Genomic DNA, 5,175 nt, shown 5'->3' on the forward strand with positions numbered 1-5,175 from the left:
AATGTGTTACAAACTGGAAAATGGAAATCCAAAAATGTTAAACTATTTGCATAAGGAAGTGGGTCTTAAACTTTAAAGTACATCAGAATTACTTGGACAGCTTGTTAAAACACAGATTTCTGGGTTTACACTCAAGAGTTTCTGATTTAGTAGGTCTAGATTGAGTCACAAAAGTGTGCATCTAACAAGTTCCCAGGTGATGCTGATGTTGGTCCACACTTTGAAAACCACTGCTCTATATAAGTAAAAAGTGTTAAATCTTTTGAGGAATTACTAAGTTCCAGGAACTGTTATAAGGGTTACATACATTATCTTATTTAGTCTTCACAATAACACTAGGAGGTAGTTACTATTATTAGCTCTATTTTAAAGTTTTAGGAAGCTAAAGTTCAAAAAGCCTAAGTAACTTCACCAAGGACACACATTAGAAAATGTCAAAGTTGGAATTGAAACTCAAATGGCTCCTAAAGTAAACTTTTGTAAGACAAACAGCCAGGAGGTTGACACCTGCCTAAGGAAAATAGAAACCAACTAGTTCCCTACTATTGGGTTATCCAGGGCCTATGTGATTTGAAGTTTAAAAATCAATTAACTACTATTTCCCCAAGATCATTCACGTTAATTATATCTTAAACACAGATAGGCACATAAAGTGGTTATAAAAATGGTAATGGTTTCATGCCAATTTATAACCCAGACCAGAATCCACACCACACAAACACCTAGAAAGGACATGTTTCTCTCAGATATTTTTTTCTTGAGCTCCTGCTGCAGTGTGAAATTTTAATATCTCATCAACTATATAGCAGTCATAAACCACCATCCCTTTTTATCTAGTTTCTAATGCAAGAAGAAGCACATTCTTAATAATGACCTAAACCTATCTTATGAAATAATGCTCGAGGATGATGAACTCTAAATTATGAGTGATTGCTTTTAAATTCATGGCAACCTTCCTGAGCATTTTTACTACCTGCTTAATTTCTCCAGAAAACTATAGTCATTGTTACCCATAATATAAGCAGTCCATCTAGAGGCAGAAATTCCGTTTCCTTAAAGGTTTATTGAATTTTAAAGAAGAATTTATCATGTCAGATCATGGCATATTCTGCTACCAAGCCCAACCTTGTGTTTACCAAAACTGATTCATAACACATTACTAATTCTATCCTCCAAATAGCCTGTATTTGAAATAGGGAAATCATAAAGGTCAGACATGAAGGGAAAAAGAAAAGAATTCATGACAACTAGAATTTTAAACTCTGAATATTATGAACTATGATTTAATCTCAGGAGCTTCATTTATTCATTTATTTTTATTATTATTATTTTTTAATGTGACACTGTTGACTTTGGGGGGGGAAGGAGAATTAGGTTTATTTATTTATACATGTATTTTTTTTTAATGGAAGTACCGGGGATTAAACCCAGGACCTTGCACATGCTAATCGCATACTCTACTATTGAGCTATACCCTTCCCCAGGAGCTGCATTTATTTAATAAGAATTGTAACAAATTTGCTATGCATGAGGCCCTATGCTAAACACTGCAGAGGATGCAAAACAACATTAAAACATGAACACTTCCCTTAAAGAAAAAATAGTCTGATAAAGGAATTGACACAACGCCTATGGTTTTTGAAGAGCTATAACTAGCTGGATCTCATACTAGATATCTAGTTAGAGTAAAGGCTATAGTGCTCTATAAGTGATAGCCAAAAATGCAGTAGCTCATACAAGATGTCCAGGGTTGGCACCTGGCCTCTGCTCCAAGAATCAACAAGGGATCCAGCGCTAAAAAGAGAAATCTGTCATCTTACTAGCATCTAGAGTCAAGAATCTTGCCATCTGCATGGACAAAACACAAAGGTACCTCTCTATCATGGTTCCACTTGGAAGAAAGAAGAAAGAGACATGGAGACAACAGGCACAATGCCTTAAGGCCTAGGCCCAGAACTGGCACATTTTACTTCTGTTAATATTCCACTGGAAAGAATTTAGCCACACAGCCAGGCCTAGTCACATGGAAAGATAGAAAATGAGGTCTAGTATTGGGCCCAAGAAAAAGAAAGGATGGATTGTAGTAGTCAAGTAGCATTCTCTTCTCTAGAACTGCACATAATTATTTCACTTCTTGCAACTACACAATGATGTACATATTTTTATTTCCCCATTGTATATGATGTAACTGAGGCTTAGAGAGTTTAAGCTATTGGTCCAAGCTCATATTAAGCCACTGAATAGAAGAAATGGAATTCAAACCACAACACAACATGACTTCCAGCCTGTCCATGCAGTCACAATGAAAGGTAACTACTAGCATTATTTTCTCATCATTCTAAACATGAATGGCTTTAATATTGTGTAGAGTATGAAAAGAAGTTATTTTTCTTTTAATGTGAGAGTAGCTAATAGTAATGATGTAAATATGAGTTCATAAAAGTTGTGAATCTTGACATGAGGCCAAAAAAGTATGGTCTGTGACTCACCTGCCAGGGACAGAGAGACATTTATTTCTCTACTGCTTGTATCCTGCAAATCTTTTTATCTGTTTTTGTATTTTTATGGGGGTAGTGTTAGGTAATGTTATTATAATTAAGTAGTTTCTAAATAGAAGGTGTTATTTTGCCAGAGCCAAGAGGAACTGCAATCAAGGCAGAGCTGGCTGTGAATGCCAAGTTGAAAACTATAACTGAGTTGCATGACATTTGAAAGATTGGGGAGTTGTTTTTATTATCGTTTTGTTTCACAAGTGCAATTTGATTTCTACAGGCTTTTTTATTCACCATATTTCAAATGTCTGCCACCATGTACCAAAGCAGACAGACTATGTGGTGCCTGCAAAGGGGATCTTGGGCTGTCTGCCACTTGGAATATGAAGACAGGCATAGTGGCTCTTTATTTTTCAAAAGAGTATCTGCCACTTTCTGAAGGTAACTCATGAACATCTGCAGGACTGGGAATACAAAGGGAAAAATAAAATGAAGGATAATAGAGGGCATGCTTGAGGAAGGAAGAAAAGGTTTGGTAAATAACAGTGTTTTTAAAAATATCAAAGTAAATATTAAAGGGCTGAAGAATCATTTTGGATATTTGAGATTTTTTGTAAGTTCTTTAAGACAAGAGAGAATTCAGAACCTGGTGATTTTTCCTAGACAGCTCATCACTTTCTGCTTGGGAATGACATCTGCTAGGCAGCTAGTATTCAAAACTGGAAGGAGTGATTAGCTTGGGCTCACTGCAGTGCCATATAACCCTACCCATGGCACAAAACAGCTATCAGAGAAATAGCAGCAACAGCAGCAGCAGCAGCCCTGTCATCTCAAAGAAAGGAGGGATGGTGTTGGCTTGTAAGTGACAGAAAGCTTGACATCAGGCCATTTATCATATGAAAACTCCAACAGACAAAAGGAAGTGCAGCAGACATGCAATCCTAGGACAATTCAGGTGAAATAAACCATCAAACCTCCCCATCCATATTTCATATATGCATCCAGAGCAACGGGACAGACACTACATCACACTACGCTCTTCTCCAGCCTTGGGTCCTCCAAATGTTTTCATGGCCATGATTCACTTTCACAGTGTCCTAGCAGGTAGGTGCACAGTCTTTCGTTTCTCAATATCCTTCATAAGGCTATGACTCTACTTTAGGAGGCAGGGGACGCACTAGTCAAGAAGTAGCTTTTTTCAAATTAATTAAAGTATCTGTACACAATGGAAAATTCATCAGAAGCCAAGATAAGGTAGATACAAGGGATGGATATTGTTGGGAGACAAGTCTCCATGGATCTCTCACAGTTCTGCACACCCTGTAAGAAGAGGCAGCTTTTGTTCTAGGCTATTTTTTAAATAATATCTACGTAGCAAAGAGCCTTGGAAGTTAGAGATAGTTTCTCCCTGTGGAGTAGACAGGTTTGTTTACTGTCGAGTATAATATAGGTAACGTCTCCCTTGAGACAGAGGTTGGGTAGGTCTATTTGCAGCCTGTTATGAAGGATTTGGATTTCCTAATCTCAGGGTTCCTCAGCTGTGATACAACTCTGTTGCATGTACTGCATTCCTTTGGCTTCTGCATCACTCCTGTGAGACTTGGGTGAAAAGAGGAACCAATGTCAAAATAAAAGTCATGTTGTTTGCAGTGCCATGAGTAACAAAGTTCTTTGTCTCTGTCCCAGACATCTCATGTTTTCTGCTTGCATCCATGAAACTGTAGCAGGCTGACTTATTACATCGCCAGTGGGGTAAAACTGCAGATCCTTCACAGTCTTGACAACCATCTCTCTATAGTCTTGCCTACCACTTAATCTTAACTTAATCCAAGAAGACTGTTTTTCCCTCATCTGTATGCCTCTGATGTTTATACAAATCCTATTATACTTTGAAAGTCAATATTCAAATAAATTTCTTTCTCTCACATGGCTTTCTGCTCCATGCCTTAGTCATTTTTGTAACTTCAACTACTAGTATAAAATAGATGCTTAATAAATGAATCAAATTAGGGTATTTGAAACAGCCAACTTAGTTCTTCAGATATTAGTTGTCTTCTTGGCATAGTAAACTCTCCATCTGGTTCCTATCTATGGATAAAGTTGTAAGATATTTCTGTCCAATGACAGATTCAGCCATCATGACAATTGTTAGCACAAGCACTCAAGTCCCCACAATTTCATCTGGTGGTGGCAGGACTACAAGAATGATCTATAGCTGAGAGGCAGAAAGAGGCTATTGCAGTGATTCTGATTACTGGAAAATCCTAGCAAAAAGTCCTGCTGTAGGTAGGTATTTCTCCAAACATCTTTGCCTATATTCTAGGGAAAACACAATCTAGGAATAGACTGTTCTTACCAGGAATATGGCATCTTTTCTGAGATTCCAATGTCCCTACAACAAAGAAGGTAACAGTACCATGATTTCCAACTGTGATCCCTCCATAATTTCCTCAAGAATGACAAACTCATTTCTTTACCCTCCCATAGATCTTGATTCTCTTCAGCACCCTCTTCTCTCCTAACCACCTCCACCCCCTGCTCACCGGCTAATGGATAGATTTGAATGACAGATGTTCAAAAAGGCAACAGTGGTTCCTACTGTTCCCACCAATAAAATACAGTGTCATTTTCTAAAAGGGGATATTAAGTGCGAACAAATCTCTGTGGGAAGAGATTTATAGTT

The sequence above is a fragment of the Camelus ferus genome, chromosome 4 (assembly GCF_009834535.1).
Source record: "Camelus ferus isolate YT-003-E chromosome 4, BCGSAC_Cfer_1.0, whole genome shotgun sequence".
Lineage (NCBI taxonomy): Eukaryota > Metazoa > Chordata > Mammalia > Artiodactyla > Camelidae > Camelus > Camelus ferus.